Raw genomic sequence first — 20,955 nt, forward strand, 5'->3', positions numbered from 1 at the left:
TCCTGATTCGGTACCTCCTGCTGGGAGTACAATGCGTGGTTGGGGACAAATCATCCGAAGCTTCCCATGTTTTTCTCCAAGATTTCTCCAGTACCCATTTAGAGCTGGGTCGACTCCGGCTGAGCTTACTGAGTCCCACCATTGACCCTCATCTTAAACCAAATAACCAGCGACACCAGGACTCAAACCCATGACTAACTACGAGTCAAAAAATTTTGAATTTTGACGGGATAGTTCTAAGTTAAATCTAAGCTAGAACATTTCTTCACTTGATTCATGTTAATGACCTACTTTAAGTTTCACAATTTATTTCTTATTCCAATTACGTTTGGAGCCTTCATATGCTGCTTAGAAGAATAGGTTTGTAGGTTTTCTTGGACAATTTTTTTATATTCCTCTTTTTCAAGTTTATTCAATTCTCAAAGGGTAATTGACCCTAGCCAGTTGTTGAACCTGTTTTTAACACCCTATTTTAAGGTCATGTCTACTTTGTAGGCATGACCTGCAGACATGACTTGTAGACATGTACTCGCAAAATATTATTACTTTGCAAGTAATATTAAAGATGATATTAATATGGATTTTAAATACCTAAACTTACATCCTTGGAATCATGACTCCATTTTTGCTCAAAGTTAATGAACTTATGCAATTCAAAAAATAAATCCAGTTTTTTTCAAACTAAATATTGCTGCGCTTCTTCATTCATTCAATGCTTTTCATAAAAGAAGAAACTGTCAGGATTGATGCCAGGACGACTGCAGTCTGATTTATTTATTTATTAAATAAAAAAAACAAGTTTTTTTTTAAACGAAAGTAAGGAGCGACATTAAAACTTAAAAAGAACATAAATTACTCCGTATATGAAAGGGGCCTTTCCTCCTCAACGCCTCGCTCTTTACGCTAAAGTTTGACTCTTCCTCTTAACTCTACTTCTTAAAACAGTAAAGAACTTTAGACTAATCTTGATGAAAATTATATATTTAAAATCAGCATTAAAATGCGAATTTTTTGATGTAACTATTGGTATCAAAATTCCGTTTTTTAGAGTTTCGGTTACTATCGAGCCGGGTCGCTCCTTACTACAGTTCGTTACCACGAACTGTTTGATTTTTTTTTTGGTCCTAAGAGAGCCAGAAATTGTAAGAATTTGCCATTCCCTCTTCTCATCCTCAAACATCTAGAAAAACTATAATTTTCTGCAAAATTTTGTTAAAAATGTAGAAAGGAAACCAAAATTTTAGTTCTTAAGCTTAGAAACCGGAAAAAACTTTACAAATGAGTCTTTTATTATTAAATAAAAAAAAAATTAGTTAAAGACAAACAGAATTTAAATAAAAAACTTGTCGCTAAACAGGAGTTTTCAAAGTAAAGTAAAGAGCTGCATTAAACTAAAGACGAGAAGAGATAAAGCCATGTAATGGTTCAAACTTATATCGAACAGAAATTACTATTAATGTAATTTAATGTAATATTTAATATTAATTAATAATTTAATGTAATGTATTGCATTGTAATGTATTGTAATGTAATGTATAATAATTAATTAATTAATAATTTAATGTACTGTAATAATAATAAAAAAAATAATTTATTTCTTACCCACAACAACACTATAAAAGTATTAAAATGTGGAGTACAAACAATTAAATACACACAAAAAAAGCAAAACATACAAAAAATGAAAAGTAATGACAATAGAAATTTTTTACGTTAATACAAAAAATTAAATAAACACACAAAATAACGAACTATGAAAAAAAAATGAAAATTAGATACACACAAAAAAATGAAATTCAAAAAACACAAAGAGAAAAACAAATACATATACAAAGTCAACTAAAAAACGGATAAGACGGTGGTGAGGGGATAGGTGCGCAGAAGCTGTACTGGAGAGTTGTCTGTGAAGAAGCTCCAACTTTAAAGTTATGTCAGGAACTGAGAATTTTTTAACAAGAGTCCGGTTTTTTGTCCAAGGTGGAAGATACAGAAGAAATTTGCAAAATTTGAAATAATTTATCCGAATTCTTTTTAAATTACCATTATTAAGAAGGGGGAAAAGACCTGAAGCATAAAGGACAGAATGATCACAGAAAGTAGAATAAAGTTTAGCCAGCGCACGTCTATTATACTTCCCTCTATTTGCAACAATTTTTGCATAACCAATCTGAATCTTTTTACTTATATCACAAACAGTATGCTGACGTAAGCTCGAAAGATTGTTAGTAACAGAGATACCAAGCCAACAAATACAATCAACAAGCGGGATAGTGAAGTTATTACAGTGAAGGGAAGTAGCAGTAATACAGTTATAGGGAAGAAACTCACATTTATCTATATTAATTGAAAGGCCAATATCAGGGAAAGCATCAGAAACTATAGAGACCATATTGGAAAGACCAATTTCCAATAATTATAGAGACCATATAATGTAATTACATAAATATTAATAGAAATACTATTAATGAGTAAACGAGACTCAAAACGTACAGTCAAGTTGAATTATAACACAAACAAGAGTAGAACTCATGACCCCTAAAGGTCGGGCTGTCATTTTTACTTCACTAAAAGCAGCTTTTATGTTGAACAATGTACCTTTATTTATCACAACTTCACAAACGACACACACACAAAAAAAACACACCTCAAATCAAATCAAGGTTTCCAAATAAGAGTGGTGCTACCTGTTCCCTTCCCTCGCTCTCAAAACCTCTAAGAGGCTTGAATGCCATTCCCATTTCATTGAAATGATATTTATTTTGATCAATGTGGCTATTATTTGTCAAAACATCAACAACAACACTAAAAAAAAGAAAAAAAAATCATTCCAATGACCAAGATTATTTAAGAATAACTAATGAAAGAAAAGTGCTTGTTTGAAATATAATTATATTCATTCCTGGAAGTTTAAGAAATTTTCTTATTTATTAAAGTTGTAAAAGAGGAAATACTTAAAATATATCTTATTTTCAACTAAGCGCAAATGATTCTCTAGCCTTAAAAGGTTTATGGGGTAGTAGCCGTACTCCTGTTTGTAGCAGTTGCTATTCGTTTTAAATGTGCATTAGTATATTTTTTCAACTCGTTTTTGGTTTAGTGTAGCCCAAAAGGTTTTCAATGAGATTTTTCACGTTAGTTCAAGAATATACCATACCAATTTTTATTTATTTTTTTTTTTTACTGATTTGTAATGTAAGAAAATTTAAATTTTGGCATTTTTAGAGAAAGTTGACTTTGAAACTTTGATTGTGGTTATATAGATATTTTAAAAGCTAACTAACTAGAAAAAAACTAAAAGAACTAAAAGAAACTTTCTTTAATTTTCATCAAAGTCAGCGTTTTTTTTTTACATTGTTTAAATTAGATAAAATATATCCTCATAAAATTTTAAGATACATCACATCGATTGAAATTTTACTAATGTCCAGGAGTCCTACTTATTTTTTCTATTAGTTTATAGTGAAAAATAATTATTCTAGAGTAACATAAATTAGAAAAGTTGATCACACTAATATGAAAATTAATGAAAATTTAATATAAAAAGGTGAACATGCTAATGTTCACAAAGTAACAGGCTTGGCTTCACATCAGCAAATATTAACCTTGATTCACATTCTTCTAAGAAATTATATTTCTTATTTTAGCAAATCTTAGTACTTTTCTGACAGTTTTCTACATACAGGCGTGAAACGACTTCCCCATTTTAATATATTTTTAGGCGGAAACTTCGAAAAAATTACTTATTATAATCATAGAACCGGTCATGTCTTTGTAGGTAGAAGACAAATTACTGAAGTATTAACTGTGAAGAACGCCATCTAATGCTACAGATCAGCTACTCAGTGCAACTGAGTTTAATTCCATGCTTCATGTAGTAAAAAGGTATATAAACCAAAACAAACAAACGAGAGTATGGATTTAAAAGAGTTAATTATTGTGAAATTAAAAATAAAGCAACATTTCTTTGTAAGAAGCACCTCATTTTTATAAGCCTTTTCATTATTCAAAAGGATTTTTCCTTAGGCTGTTTCAGGGATTAACTAACATAACAAGAAATAAGATTCAGGGTTATACCAATAAAGGGTAAAATACAGGCAAATTTACTGGTGGAGATTTTTCATTTGTGTTTTCAGTTAAAAGTCGTTGGCACAATTACGAAAAGGGAAATAATTTAGAGAGAATACGTGAGAAAGAAGGAAAACAAAACAAAAACTAAATGAGCGTCACTTCCAAATCCAAATCCTAAATTTGAGAACTGAACTGGTCCTGTTTTACTATAGTCAGTCTAATCATATTTAATTTTAAAAAGGTATACAAAATATATTACAAGTCTATTGTTTTTCTTTGTTTATTGTTTTGTTTGTTGGTGTTTATTGTTTTTTATTGGTGTTTATTGTTTGTTTATTGTTGGTGTTTATTGTTTTTCTTGATCGTTTTTTAAAGTTTTGCTTATAAAATATTTTAGTTACAGTTTTTTTTTCTCTGAATTACTGACCATTTAATTAAATATTTAATATTCTGTTTCATGCATCATGAATTATCAACCGATGGTTACGTGCTTTCATTCTTCTAAAAACAGAAGATATTCTTCAATTTAGAAATCCCATTGTTAGTCAAATAGCGATTTCACAAAATATTTTACAAAATCCATTTGCTGTTTCTCATTTTACTATGAATAGAAGTGGCATTTCTTTGTCCCCCTGTTGGTAAACTGTTGGTAAGCTTTTCCGTTTAACGTTTTTAATATCTAAATCTGTTGAAATTACAATATTGTACAAAAAATTGACCAGAGTAATAAATTATTCAATACTTTAATTTTGAGTTGTTTACATGTATTATCTGATTCAGATCATTTTAACAAAATGATAATTCTATTATGCCTAGAAGTAAAAAGCTATGCTAAATACTTATCTCAGCCTGTTGAGGCCTGAATGATTCTATATATTTTCTTGATCTGAACAGAAAAATCTATGGTGAACCATGTCATTCACAATGACTGGATAGTCATACGGTTAAACGGTTGGTAAACCTGAAAGAAAAACCAATTTTACGGTTCAATGGCCCGCAAGCCGCAATTATATAGTTAGTAACCATGAATAATTTATTCATTATAAGTAATTCAGGCGAATATGGTAAGATCGGCTTATCATAGCATTCCAAACATTTTCTTCATGTTAAATGTCACTCCCAACATTTTTTTAGTTGGTCACTTTAAGAAGAGACGATTGGACACATTGAAGGGTATACTGGTACAAAAGGTCAAGCCAAAATCTAAAGATAGTAAATGCCAAAAAAGATTTGTCTTCACACCATAACTTGTTACCTGGTTATTTGAGTCCTAGTTGAGCTTCGTTGAAGTAAGGATGCTAGGGCTGTTTTAGAAAGTTTTTAAGAATATTCTTGGTTTTAATGTTCGCATTTAATGTAAGTTTATATATATATAAAATTCTATAATTGCAGTAACAGCACTCTTGATGGTAAAAAAGTAAGACTACTGAAAAAAAGCTGCCAATTATTTCAATAAGAAAAAAAACCTGGAACAAGTTTTAAACCAAACAACTTAGAAACAATAGAGAAATTTTCTCTAGACAGGGGAATTTGATTCAGTGAATATTACTGCCCTCTGTTCAAGGGCCGTCTTCAGCCAAGCACCGATGTATATATATATATATATATATATATATATATATATATATATATATATATATATATATATATATATATATATATATATATATATATATATGTATATATATATAACATCGGTGGTGGGCTGAAGACAGCCCTTGGACAGATGGCCGTAATATTCACTGAATTAAATTCCCCTGTCTAGAGAAAATTTCTCTATTGTTTCTAAGTTGTGTTTGGTTTAAAACTTGTTCCAGGTTTTTTTTTTTCTTATTGAAATAATTGGCATCTTTTTTTTCAGTAGTCTTACTTTTTTACCATCAAGAGTGCTGTTACTGCAATTATAGAATTTTATTTTTTAAAATATGAGCTTATTAAAATTACCTTTAAACTATAGGACAAATGAACACGTTATTATCAGCCAAATAATTTGTTTCATACATGTGCAAATAATTTATGCCAATTATACCAATATCAGTAAAGAATTTCTTCAAGGTCCCTTTCGAAATTGTGACAAGTATCCAGAAAGATATCTCAAATCCCTAAATAATTCAGCAAAAAACCGTGTCTTGTTTTAATCCGACCAATATTATTCTATGGTAATTCATATTTTGTGAATCATTTGACGTTCGTCGTGGTTGAACTGAGGGCACCGTTGAGTGATGAGGTTGAATTGTCTTTGTTTGAATTTGTTCTTGTTTCTACGTAGCAGGAAAAAGGTCTAAAATTCATAAACTTTAAAGCCAAACTGACCAACCGTGACATTACTTGAAAAAAAAGAAGAAATACTTACAAATGGGAGGCAATGAAATTTACGGAAGAAAAATACGTTTCAAAGACTTTATCTTCATGTTCTGCAGAGTGAACCCGAAAAGATAAACATTAAAAGTGAACCTGTTGATAAACTGCGGAAGCAATGTAGATAAAAAAACAAACTAGAAAAGTCAACGAGTCACCCCTCGTTAAAAAACAACAACAACAAAAAAACAGAAAATGAAAACTGAGAATAACAACGAGAAATTAAGAAATAGCCAGAACGAAAGAAAATCCACTGAACAAAGACTTTAAAGTCTGTGTTATCTTAATATCTTGATTGTTTCTTTTTTATTTACGACTATTTGCTTGCATTGAGGGCGCCTTGTTGTTGATACAAACAAAATATTCAGGTCATGTTCTACATTTTTTATTTTATTTTTTTTCATGTTCTGGGTTTTGACCACGATAAGATATCGTGAGTGGCTGGTGAGAGGTCAAGTGAGTGATTGGTCTCAGCAATGGGATCAAAATACTATGGGACAATAAAAAAGATTGCAAAATATATTAAACTAGAAATTACCCATAGAGAGAGATTTTTGTAAGTTGTGCTTGAAGTTTTTTTTCCCCTTTTTGTAGCCATGGCTCATGTGGGTTCAAAGCATTTAGTATCTATTTATCTTGTTTGCAACATTTTGTGCAATTATATGTGTTAGTTTTGTAATGATATGTGTTTTATTATGTTTGTTTTTGTTTTGCAATTGTTACGTCTTGTCATTTTTATTTTATCTAATATGTTTTGTTATGTGAGTTATTATCATTGTCTTATATGTTATTATCATTGTGTTATGTGTTATTATTATGTGTCGTGTCATTTTTTATTTTTTGCCATGGCCCAAAGAGGCTTTTGTTGCAATAAATATCTATTTTACTATTTATAGTGTTTACCAGTAAGAGCATCATCGAATTTTTGTATATTCGCATTGTTTTTCATTTTTTTGCTCTGCAGCAATGCCGTTTAGTCTCATCTTCTCATGGATATTAAGCATGTGTTTTGCACAAAAACTGATTAATTTTTGGAACTGTTCAGCAATAAAATAGAACAAAGAATCGCTTTGACATTATTAGATGGCGCTGATGAATCTTTTGTATCAAATATTTCGATGGATTTCACATTGACCATGAACGCCTATCAAACTAGTTCACGAAAGATCAAACTAGTTCACGCCTATCAAGCTAGACTAAAGTCTGTAAAAATATAAATTTGCTTGTAATTGGATTATTTTTATTTAGTCAGTCAAGGGCCATTTCTCATTTTTACGCTAGGTATCGAATGCCAGCGTGGGATCATTTTAGCTCTACATCTGAATATATTAAAGCTGTATGTTTGTAGGAACTTTTTCCAAAGTAGCCTGAACATTTAATTTAATAAAAAATAAGTAAATAAAAAGCGGCTAAAGCTAGGTCTACAGAAATGACGGGCGTAACTTCAAAAATAGGCACACAAATTTGAATGCTGACACACACAAAAAGAAAATGAAATTCCTTGTACAAAATTAAGAAAGAGGTGAGGCTATCAAGAAGATGTAGTGTTTAACCCATGGGGACTAAGGATTGTTTATGCTACTATGAAGTAGGATATATAAAGAAGACAATTTTATGTTGCACAATGCCTGCTTAATGATGTTTTCACTAGATGTACCTCTACAACAAGGATGGTACCAGTCTACCGGAAAGGGCTGTAGTAGAAATGGCCATCTTAGGGTCTATTCCCTCTTCCCAGAATTTATTAGTAATTTTTAAGGAATATATACAATCATTAATCAGAATCAGACTTAACCTTTCAGAGATGTTGATAGAACAGGCATGATTTTGAAACCATCCTCCATATTAGGAAGGTATAGGGGCACTACCCATTGATAACAAGGAGCTTAATTTGCTATGAGCTAGGGGAAATCTGCCCCTCCAGATCCCAGTTTTCCCCATCTAAAATTTTGGTTTTTTCAAAATCTTGTCAAAACTAAGATAAGGCTCCATAATTCAAGCATCCACAGAAAAAGGTCAGTTTTCTTTGGTATATCTTTTCCTTTATGGCACTATATGGCTCATTTTTCAGTTTTCACTGTCATTTTTCACTTGATTTGGGAAAATTGGTTCCAACTTTGCCCCCTCCCAGTATTTTGACAAATATTTGCTACTGCTCATAACCAAATCAGTTGAACCCTCCTAATATTACCAGCATTCCTCCTCTTCTCTCCTCTTCTTCCTCCTCCTCTCCCGCATAAATACTCGCCAAGCGAATAAGGGAGTGGAGATTGTATATAGAATGACCTTTAAAAAAATCAGATGGATGTAAAGAGTGAAATTGAGACTTAATACTCCTAAAATAACGTCATTTTTTTGCGTGAGTTTTGTGTTTTGAGCAAGTTTCTAGTTTTCAAAAATATTCAGGTATAGGACAACATCATGAGTAAGTTTGTTTGCACAGATGTCATACACATGCTTATTGAACACAATAAGAGGCAATTTTTTTTTCAACTTCGTTCTTTTAAACGTCCCTTGTGCTTTGCATTTTGTACTTCTTTTCATCATGTTGACCCTGGGAGTGTTTGCTAATGAAAAAGTATCTCTAGATCGTGAAAAAAGTTCTCCATTTGAATGTGGATCCGATCCCTTAAATTCTTCTCGCACCCCCTTTTCTATTCGGTTTTTTGAACAGTTTTCATTTCGAGGTGTGAGTTTTTATTTGTCATAACAGTAGCAAAAAAAAAAAAAAAATATTCATAATAACAAAGACTATTGAAAAGATCTTCAATAAAGTGCAGATCAACTGTTTAATATATACTGATATTCATTCCTGAAAGTCACAGCAATTTTGTTTTTATGAACGTTATAAAGGAGAAAATGTTAAAATTTATTTTGTTTTCAGTAAAGTGCAAATAAAATTTTGGCCTTTACAGCGCATAGACGGTGTTAGCCTTCCTCCTTTTTGTGGTATATTATGTTTGTTTTAAGTTAAACCTGATTATTTATTTTATTATCTGGTTGTCTTGGGTTTCATTATTTATTAAATGAAAAAAAAGTTTTTTAAACTGAAGGTAAGGAGCGACACAAAAACTTAAAACGAACAGAAATCATTCCGTATATGAAAGGGGCTGTCTTCTCCTCACCGGCCCACTATTTAAGCTAAATTTTTTATTGTTTTAAAAAGTAGAACTGTGACAAAGAGTCAAACTTTAGCGTATACAGTGAGCCGTTGAGGAGGGGACAGCCCCTTTCATATACGGAATAATTTCTGTTCGTTTTAAGTTTTAATGTCGCTCCTTACTTTTAGTCAAAAAGACCTGTTTTTTTTTTAATTTTTGAAAGTTTTTAATTAATGCAGGTTTTGATTTTAATTGATTGTACATGAATAATTAAAACGAAATTTGCGTATTTATTTTGCTTTTTTTATATCGTTTTCACAACCTGTGGTGCACTTAAACTCTTTTGATTTAGTTCAATAGTTAGTAGTCGTAGTGCATCAGTACCAGTAGTCGCAAAAGCAGCAGTCACAGTTGCAATTGCATTAGTAGTGGTAGTAATCACATTCGTCAGTAGTCACAGTCACATATAGTGGCAGTCGCAACCAGTAGCAGCCACAGACCTTGTAGTTGGACTCAAAGTCGAAAGTAAACATCAGTAACAAGTAGTTACAGTCACAGCTATTTGCAGTTGCAACTAGTCACAGTCGTAATCGCAAGTATTCACGGTCACAGGTGTTCGCAGTATGAAGTAGTTGCAGTCACAGCTAGTCACAGCCATAAGTAGTCGCAACCGCAAGTCTTTGCAATCTCAATCACAAGTAATCACAGTCACAAGTAGTTACGTTCAAAGTCGCAGTAACTGCAGTAGTTTGATCTACTTCAACATCCCCCTTTAGTTTTACCCTTATAACCTCAGCCTTAGTAGCAGCAGTAGTAGGACCAGTAGTCAGAACGGTATTCACATAGCAAGTGCCTTTCTATTAGTTCAACATCCCCCTCAATATTTCCTGAAATTTCCAACTTTTTGTTCTAAGCCGTTCTGATGTATTGCTGATACATCTTTTTGAAAACCAGGATTCACATAGGGTGTGAATAGTCACATAGGGTGAAATCTTCAACTTAATGCCCCTGGCTTTAGTAGTAGTAGCTGCAGCAATAGTAGTAGTGACAGTATGCTTATCTGGTTAGTTCAACACCCCCCTCAACATGCCCCGGAAATTTAGCTTAACGCTCTCATTCGTCGTGAGATATTGCTAGTTCAGGATTCCCTGAACGTTTTACCTTAATATCCTTAGCCTTAGTAGTAGCAATAGCAGTAGCAGTAGTGGCAGTAGTAGTAGTAGTTGTGGTGGCAGTAGTAGTAGCAGCAGTAAGAGTAGTAGTCATAGTAGTATGTACATAGTGTCTTTTGGTTTGTTCAACATCCCCTCGACATCACCTGAAAGCTTCTCCTTAATACACTTGCCTTTTTTTGAGACCCAGAATCTAGTACTCCCTCCTCTTTTGGCTATGACAAATCTTATATGTAAGTAATCGGTAAATTGTATAATTTGAAGCTCCTATCCCAAGGGCTCTGCAAGTCATGTCATCCCCAGAGGCACAGTTATTTAACCTTTCAACTAAGTTGACAAAATGACAATCTCAAAATTTTGATGATTAGTCTTTGGGGAAAGCAGCTAAAAAGGGCATGGGAGGGGGCTGGTTTCTCTCAGGTGACTTTTGGCTCTTAAGAAAGCACTAGAAATTACCAATCCTAATTGGATGAGCTCCCTCTGAAGTTTGTACTACAACCCTATCCATACGAAGTGGCTTGATGAAAAACTAAAACTAAAAATAAGTAAACAAAACAGAGAGCCAAATTTGATCTTTACTTTGGAAGCGCCATTGTGCTGCATATCATCAGCAACAAAGAATAAAAGGTCACAATTCTAATCAAGTTTACAAGTAAAAAAAGGCAAACAGTTAGTTAGAAGTAGACTCTGAATCCTATTAAATAAAAAAAAAAAAATTTAAATGAAAGTGAGGAGTGACATTAAAATTTAAAACGAACAGAAATAATTCCGCATATGAAAGGGTCTGTCCCCTCATCAACGCCCCGCTCTTTACGCTAAAATTTGACCCTTTCTTACAACTCTACTTTTTAAAACAATCTGAACATTTTCAAATTAATGCACGTTTAGAAGACTGCTCACCGTACAAGAACAATTAAAACGAAATATGCATATTAATTTTCATTTTTAACTAATAATAACCTTATAATAACATAAGTTTGATTATTGTTCCAGTTATTCCGCACTCTCCCTCTATGGAAAATTCCAGACCTAATGTTTAATCTCATCGGGAAACAAGGCAGAATGAGCTTGAATGCAATTGCAACGTCACTGATGAATATAGGCCTGCTATTTGTAGGCAATATGGTAAACATTGTTGCACCAAATAGTAAATAACAGACCAGCAGACCAGTGAAACCTACTAGAGTACTAAAGGCCGTTTAATTAGAGCAATAAGCTCTTTTAAAAGTTCTAAAAAAAAAAAATTAGCGTAAAGAGTGAGGTATTAAGGAGGAGGCGACACCCTTCATATACGTAAGGATCTCTCTTCGTTTTCAGTTTTAATGTTGCTCCTTACTTTTAGTCGGGAAAAGCTTGTTTTTTATTTAATTTCTGATCATTTTTTAAAATAATAACGGGAAATCTGGCTCACCCTCGATGGAAAATTTCTCCCCATGAAAAATTTCTCCAAGGAAAGATGCTCCGACTTAACCTTCCCCCTTCTACCAGAAAAATCCCCCAAAAACGTCTCTATATTTCCCAATAACCAATTCTATACAATGCAATGAGCAAAGTTCATACTTTTCACCCTCTCCCGGGGACTGAGGGGGGGGGGTAAAACATCCCCAAAGACATAGTTTTTAAACTTTTTGACTATTCGGAAAAAAATGGCTATTTCAAAATTTTGATAGGGTGATTTTGGGGAAAAAATGAGTGCGGGAGGGGGATAGCTACCCTCCAATATTCTTTTTCACTTAAGAAGGGTACCAGAACTTTTCATTTTCGATCGAATGAGCACCTCGCCCGACCTTCTAAGATCACTGGTTCAATACGATCATCCCTGGGAAAAACAAACAAATAAACACGCATCCATGATCTTTCTTCTCGCAAAAAATGCAAAATTCTACATTTTTGTACAGAGGAGCTTGAAAACTCTACAGTTCGGTTTTCTGGTATGGTGAATCTGAAGGTGAGATTTTCATTGAGATTGCTTGATGTTTTGGGGGTATTTTCGGGTAAAAATTTGGCACATTTCCTCAGGCTCGTAACTTTTGATGGGTGCCATTAAATTTAGTAAATTTTACATATTTTGAATAAGATCAAAATTCAATTCTTTTGATGTATCTATTGTTATCTAAAATCTGTTTCTTAGAGTTTCGGTTACTATTGAGCCACATCGCTCCTTACTTACAGTTCATTGCCACGAACTGTTTGATTCTGATACTTTCACTGATAACTACTTTTAAGATGGTGAATACCACTAGATAATATTTCAAACATGGATTAATTTGAAAGCTGAAAATAAATAGACCTATCGATCTGGTATTTCTCGTGTTTCCAAACATAATAATTACTACCGTCACAAATTCTTTTTAATACTTTTTTGTTTAAAAGTGAAATTTCAAATCCCTAGAATTTTGTTTTTGGTATATATTGCCGATGTATTTTAGGGAGGTATTTTTCCTGGGAGTATTTTCAGGAGGGAAGCCTATCCCAAAGAAATATAAACCATAAACTAAATTCTAAAGACTTGAAATTTTTCTGTTGCAAGAAAAGGTCTTAATTAGAATTTGTGATGGTAGTAATTATTAACCTTGGAAACAAGTGGAATACCAGATCGATAGGTCTATTTATTTTTCAGCTTGCAAATTAATCAATGTTCGAAATATTATCTTAAAAAGTAGTTGTTTAGTGGGGCTAGGCGTTTAGGCTCCAGGAAAGTACCCCCCGTGGAAAATAACCCCATCCAGAAAATACGCCCCTCCAGAAAAGAATCTCCATCCCACTAAAAATAGCCCCACTGAAGATCCCCCCCACCAGAGGCAGGTTGGTCTCCAGTTACTTTTGACTTATAAAAAAAAGGACCAGAACTCTCGATTCCTGATCGAATGAGCATCCTCCGAAGTTTCGACGACCATGAGGTGGAGGCAGGGATGAGGAAGGGGCGGTTTCACTTTTACACGGGATAAATTATGTTCATTTTGGGATTAAATGTTGCTCATTGCTTTCATTATAACGGCGCAGACCAGAAATATTTCGGGAAATCAAAAGGGATTAAATATCAATTTCGCATTTGTGATGTGTTTTTTGAAGTTTTTTTTTTACCAAACATCCCCCGCCAATAAAAATACCCCCCCCCCTAAACAAAAGTCCTGGATACGGTCCTGGGATTATATATCAATTTCTACTTCTACCCTCTCTTCGCCTCTCCCTTAGAACTAATTCTTATTTATCTGAAGGCTCAATGAGAGTTGGGATATTTTGGCATTAAAATGCACCCTTTTCGGTAACTTCCTCCCTCCTTAGTTTGTCAAAATATTACTGAGGTCCAAACAAATTTCACTGTCTTAGTTAAATCCCTTGCTGTTTTACAATTTCAAACATTTGCATGTAAGGGCTTTAAACCTCTACAATGGGGTTCTCTGATTGAGTTGTAGTTAGGGAGGGAGGGAGATGCCTCAAAGGGTGCAAAATGCCAAAACACCCAATTTTTTAAGCATTCAGATAAAAACATAAATAGTTCTAAGGGAGAGACACGGGGAGGGTGGAGGTAGAAATTGATTTATGATCCCCAGGGCGGTCTCCAGAGCTTTTGTTTGAGGGGTTTATTTTCGTCGGGAAGAGGGAAGGGTACAAAAAAACTTTAAAAAACACATCAAAAATGTGAAATTGATATTTAATCCCTATTGATTCCTTGGAATATTTCTGGTCTACGCTGTTGTTATGAGAGTAAAGAGCAACAAAAAATCCCATAATAAGTAGAATTTATTCTTTATAGGAGGGGAGACTGCCTCTTCCTCATATCCACCTCTATCCTATGGTCACAGAAACCTCGAAGGGTGCTCATTAGTGCAGAAATTCAGAGTTCGTGTTCTTTTCTCTTAAGTCAAAATCGATTGGAGACCAACCAGCCAGGGGGGGGTGTTTGTATTTTTCTGGGGTGATTTTTTACGGAAGGGTATCTTCCAGGGTTGTTTTCCGGGGGTCACTTCCCAGGGGAGGGGTAATTTCTGGGGATAATTTCTGAGGGTGATATTGACGGGGGTTATTTTCCCAGGGATACTCTCCGGGGGGTAAATTCCTGCTCCTGTATTTCCCATTTTTTTTCGGATTCTTATTTGTTTTAAGTTGTTTTTAGTCTAAAAACTAAACCACATTAAAAGTTTCGCTCGAAATTACAAGATAGTTTTGCCATATGCCCCCTCCCCTCATCCCAGAAATCAAATTCTATTTCCGTATTGTTTTGGATTTTGGGCAGTCCTAAACTCGATGTTATACCACATTAAAACTTCAGCCGCAACGGAGCAAAATCTCCTCTCTAGAGAGGACAACAGAAATACCGTTTCGGAGTCCCTAAATGGAGTTTTTATTCTAAATGGGATTTATGCCGGCAATGACTATCATGTTTGGAATGAACAGAAAAAGGCAAACCGAATCGTATATTTTCACGCGAATCCACTTCTTAATCGACGGGCAAATAGCCCCACCACGTCCTCTTTTCCCCAAATGTACCCAATCGAAATTTTGAGATAGGCATTTTGTTCAAGATAGTCGAAAGATCATATAAAAATACCTTCGGGGTTGACTCCTCCTCCCCCCAGAACTTGGGACCACGGGTTGTAAGTTATGCCCCAGAGGCATATGAGGTTTCTATGGAAGGGGCGGTCGTGTAGACTTTTGAGGAGGCTCACTTGTTTGGAAATTTTAAGAGTTCCCTTCTTAAGAGTCAAAAGTACCTGCCCCCCTACCCTGTTTTTCCAAATGCATCTAATCGAAATTTCAAGATAGGCAATTTGTTCAAAATATTCCAAAGATCATAAAATAGAGCCTAGTAGGTTATCCCCACCGAGATCGGGGGCAAGAACTGTGAGTTATCCCCTGGGGCATATACAGTTTTTAAGGATCGGGTGTTCGTATAAACTTTGAAAGGGGCTCATTTGGTTGAAAAATGGAAGTTTTAGTGCCATTTTTCAGAGTCAAAAGTGATTGGAGGGCAATTATTCCCCCACACCCTCTTTTCCCTAAATGCTTATGATAAAAATTCTGAGTCAAAAGTGATTGGAGGGCAATTATTCCCCCACACCCTCTTTTCCCTAAATGCTTATGATAAAAATTCTGAGGTAGCAATTTTATGCAAAATAGTCCAAAGGTCAAATAGCTATGCTTCATGGGTTGCAAACCACCACCACCCTCAGGAACCCCAAGGGAAGGGATATAAGTTATGCAAGCTGCTCATTGTTAACATTTAAGGTTTTTATGGAAGGGGTGGGCGTATAAACTTCGGAGAAGGCTTATTCGATTTGAAAACAAAAGTTCTAGTTCCGTTTTTAAGAGTCAGAATTGATCGGAAATTTTGAGACAACCCAAAGGTCAAATAACTAAGGTTCTGGGTTTGATACTCCCCCCAGACCACGGTGAAAGGGCCAAAAGTTACGCTAGTTGCCTGTTTTTCACATATAAGGTTTTCATGGAAAAGGTGATTTTGTCAACTTTAGCTCATTCGACTGGAAATAGAAAGTTCTGGTGCCTTTTTTAATATCAAAAATGGAAGTGGATGATAGCTAGGCCCCCCTCCCTCACGCTCTTTTTTCCCCAAATGTATCCAGTAAAAATTTTGAGATAAACATATTGTTCAAAATAATCCGAAAGTCAAACAACTATAACTCCAGAGGTAAGCAAATCCCCAGCCCCTGGGGCAGGGGCTTTAACTTATGAAAGTTGGCCATTATTAACATATAAGATTTTCGTGGAGGGGCTGGCTGTATATGTTTTGGATGGGGCTTATTTGGTTGGAAATCCAAAGTGCTAGTTGAGTCCAAAGTGACCAACGGTAAACGGCCTTTTTGTTTCAGTGATCGTTCTTAAGGAATTAGGACAAAAGGTCGAACTTTAGCGTAAAGAGCCGGGTATTGAGGAGAGTTGTCTACCCCCCCCCCCCTACTCCGTTGGAATCCCCTCCCCATAAATAATTCTTCCACGGAAAGTTCTTCTCACGCAAAGTTCTTCTCCCCGGGAATATTACCATTGGATAATTCCATCCTCGCTGCCAATTCCCAACAGAAAATTTCCTGCTTATGATTCTACCTGAAAAAATAATCCTTAGTCTCTGATCGTTCTTCGGGTCTTGGTGGAATCCCCGCTGTGTGGAACATATTTCCCGGAAATCCCATTCCCCACAATAGAAAGTTTCTCCCGTTTAAAATTTCACACGAACACTTCCCCCAGAACACCTTCACATGTATAATGGGGTGGCCAACGAGAGACGAATAAAGCGAATTTTGTATATGAATTCTGGCAAATACCCCCCGTTTAAAATTTCCCCTGGAAATTTCATCCCCTGAAGCTTCCATCCCAACGAGAAATTCTCCCCGGAGAAATTCCATTCCAAGAGTCCCTGCTCCTGAAGAATGTCAGTTTACTTCTCAATTAAATAAAAATGAATATTTTTTAAAGTTTTTTTAGTACTTTCAAAAAGGCCATTTATTCTAATTAAACGGCCTTTGTGATTCAGGGGGTCATTCTTAAAGAATTGGAACAAAATTCGAACTTAACCGTAAAAGGCGAAGTATTGACCAGGGTACTAATTCCCTCATATATGTAATAATTTATTTTCGTTTTAAGTTTTAATGTTACTCCTTACTTTCAGCTGAAAAAACTTGTTTTTTATTTAATTTCTGATCGTTTTTTAAATAGTTTTGGGAAATCTGGTGCCTCCTTAATGGAAAATTCATCAATGGAAAGATTCTCCCACGTAACCCACGTAATGAACTGTTATGTATAAAAAAGGGAAAATTCCATAGCTTACGAAGCTTCCTCCAGGGGCCCTGGGGGGTTATATCATCCCTACAGACATAGATTCTGGAGCTTTGGGCTATACTGAACAAAATGACCATCTCAAAATTTACATTATACGAAAAAAGGCGTGGAAGGGGGGCTAGTTGCCCTTAAATTTATTCGGTCACTTAGAAAGTACAAGACCTTTAAATTTCCGTTCAAATATCCCTATCACAATCTTATAGGAATATTGGTTCGATACGACCACCCCTGGGAAGAACAAAGAAAAAAATAACAATGAAAAACAACAAATAAACCCGCATCCGCCATATTTTTGTTGGAAAAAAATACAAAATTCCACGTTCTTAAAGATGGAAGCTTGAACACTACAGGTTCTCTGATACGCTGAATCTGATGGTGCTAAATTCAATTTAAATTCAATATGATTCCTGGACTTTTGGTGATGTTTCCCCCCTTTTTTGAAAATCAGGCAAATTTTCTCAGGCTTGTAGCTTTTGAATGGTAGCATTAAACTTAATGACTTATGTATACTTGGAATCAGTATAAAAGCCAATTCTTTTTATGTATCTATTGTTATAAAGTTCTTTTTTTTAGAGTTTTAGTTACTATTGGTTCGATTCGCTCCTTACTTACAGTTCATTACCACGAACTGTGTGATCTAGCTGAACTTGTTTTTTATTAGCCAATTATTGTAGTCAGCTTCAGAAGATTAGAGTTGTTTCTGTATTGAGCACTGAAGTCGGTTTGGTGGGGGTTCTTGCCGAAAAATCGGCTTTGTGTTTCCACTTTCGCTTTCTTTTCAACTGGCTGAAATTCACCCTCCTTTCTTGGTTTTATAATTACTTCATTTTTTTAAAATCAAAGTATGTTGTCCTTTCGATAGTATTACAGCTGTAGGCTTGTCGTAAAATTGCACGTCTCACAGGGAACATAAACTTTAATAACAATCAAAAACCCTAAAACGTTTTCTTCAGTTATTTCTCTCCTGCCAAAATCATTTTACAACCTACCGTATTTTGAATTAGCAAGAAATAGCCTAAGATTTAGAAGCAATGAAAGATAAATTGACTGCACTGGGTATATCGTCTTGGGTTTCAAATTCTGTTCCGCCAGTTATTTCTATCGAAAGCGCAAATGGAGTGAAAGCTGTTTATCAATGTGATCAATTAATTCCCGAAATAAGCCAACCAATGTGTTTAGGCGGTGTTCCACAAGGAAATTATAATTATGAATGCTAGTATGTCCATGCAAATGTTTTTTTTTTGTTTTGTTTTTTCTCCCTTTGCTTATATTTTTTCTTTTAAGTGCATGTTTATATATGTTGTTTTTGATATCAAGATTAATTTATACCAAAAAGAAAAGTATATAATTTCCCTTTTTTTTCTTTTTTTCCCCTTTTAGTGTGACTGTGTAGTGTGTTTGTGTGTGTGTGTGTATTGTGTAGGTAAATAAATATTGAGAATTATGCTAGTTTGCAATTCATTACTTCCTTGGCCGATATTGCTGAGGAAAAGTTTAGCTTCTATTTTTTTTTCTGTGTATTCTGTGTTTCTATTTTCTTCTAATTCTCTTATTGCTTGTTTTTCAGTCATATTATTGTTGGCTATATTTATTTCCATTTTTCCAAGGAAGTGACTACAGGTAGTTTTAACTTTTATTCGTCCCGGGATTCACTGAGTAGAATAATATTGGCTAGTTATGATGATATTTTTTCAATTGACCAGTACCATTTGATTGATTTTGAATATCGTTGTAGATTCTGATAGATTGTGTCCACTTGAGAATAGTCCACTTAATTTGGCTAATTTGGAGTTAGTAGATGACAGTAGAGGGATTGATGATTTTGTTGTAGAGGAAAGTAAAAAAACAATACGCTATATTAGCCCAGTTGATATTTCTGAACCGATGCCTAATGACGCTCTTACAGTTTTCCATTTGAATTCTCGGGGACAGCAAAGCAGTGTAACATATTTAAATGAACAATTTATGTTTTCTGGAATTCAAATATTAGCTCTAACTGAAACTTGGTTACAGATTCATAATTCTAGTTTATTAGAAATAGGTAATTATCAATTGTGTCTTAAGAATAGGGAGACTCGTCAGCATAGTGGACTGGGTGCTTACATTAGAAAAGACTTGCTAGTTATAGAAAGAGATGATTTAAGGATTAACAGTTAAATGGTATTTGAGAGTTTGGTATTAGAGGTTAGCAAGAAATCCAAGGTGTTTCATTTGGTTGTTGTTTATAGACCTCCGTCGAGTAATATTAATGAATTTTTTACGTTACTAGAAGAGCAGTTGGACATGGTTAGGAATAGAAACTTACCTATATTTGTGTGCGGTGAATTCAATCTTGATATAATGATTTTGTTTATTAATCCAGAGGTTAGCCAGTTTTTAAATATTATGTTGAGTTATGAGTTGAAGCCTACGATTACAGTCCCAACAAGGGTCAGTATGAATTCAGCATCGTTGATTGATAATATTTTTGCTAATGTCAGTTACCATAATGCAAGTTTGATAATAAATGAAGTATGTAACTATTTTAGGATATTAACAAGGTTTCAAAATTTTTTTAGTGGCGGTACTAGGCCTAACACAAAATCACAAAATATATATATAAAAGTAAATATTGACAATAATATGCTCATTTTGTATAAAGGAATGTTAGAGAAATGTAGTTTTGAATTTTAAGTAGTGACGAGCTAGATACTAATGCTAAGTTTCAAAATTGGTATTCAATTATAAATAGTTTATTGTATGATTGTAGTACTCGTAAAAGAGTAACTCATCGTAGAGAAACTATAAAGAAATCATGGATTATTCGAGTTCTTTTTAAGTCTATTATTAGAAGAAGGTATTTGTTCAAAATGTGTGAGGCTAGTAATAGTATAAGTGACAAAACAGAATATAAGATTTATTGTAACCAGTTAAATACACTAATTCGTAAAGCCAAAGCAATCAATATATAATAAGCTATCGTAGTCAATATAAATCTTGTGAAGGCAACCCTACAAAAACATGGCAAATTATAAAACCTGTCGTAAGTCCTAATTATGATGGTATATTTCCTGACAGTATACATAATGATAATACAATTGCTGATAGAATGTGCCGTCATTTTGCTAATGTGGGGAAGGATTTGGTTCAAAGTATAGATATTTCTGAGCATGAAGGTAGTTTAAAAAAAAAAACATTTATTGAATGCAAGTGATGTTTCAGCATATTTGAAGCCAATCAATGCTTCTGAGCTTTCTGAAAAATTGAAAAATATGAAAATGGGAACTTCAGGCTCTGATTTTGTAACAGTTAAAACTTTAAGGTATATTTACCCTGTTATTTCCGGTCATTTAGTGTACTTATTTAATGAATATTTTAGGACTGGAGGGGATAAAAATGTACTTGGAAGTTATAAGTCCATTTCTTTATTACCAGTAGTATCCAGATTGTCTGAGAAATTAATAGTTAAACGAATGGATGAA

The 20,955-nt window shown here is 34.0% G+C and overlaps 1 long non-coding RNA gene across 1 annotated transcript in view; it reads right to left on the reverse strand.

Annotated features, from left to right (window-relative positions):
* LOC136038783 (uncharacterized) overlaps positions 1 to 20,955 on the reverse strand; it is a 141,891-nt gene that overhangs the window by 3,574 nt on the left and 117,362 nt on the right. Inside the window, exon 3 of the long non-coding RNA XR_010620300.1 lies at positions 4,908 to 5,029. This is a non-coding gene — a long non-coding RNA (uncharacterized LOC136038783). The remainder of the gene's footprint in view (positions 1 to 4,907; positions 5,030 to 20,955) is intronic.

The sequence above is a fragment of the Artemia franciscana genome, chromosome 18 (assembly GCF_032884065.1).
Source record: "Artemia franciscana chromosome 18, ASM3288406v1, whole genome shotgun sequence".
Taxonomy (NCBI): domain Eukaryota; kingdom Metazoa; phylum Arthropoda; class Branchiopoda; order Anostraca; family Artemiidae; genus Artemia; species Artemia franciscana.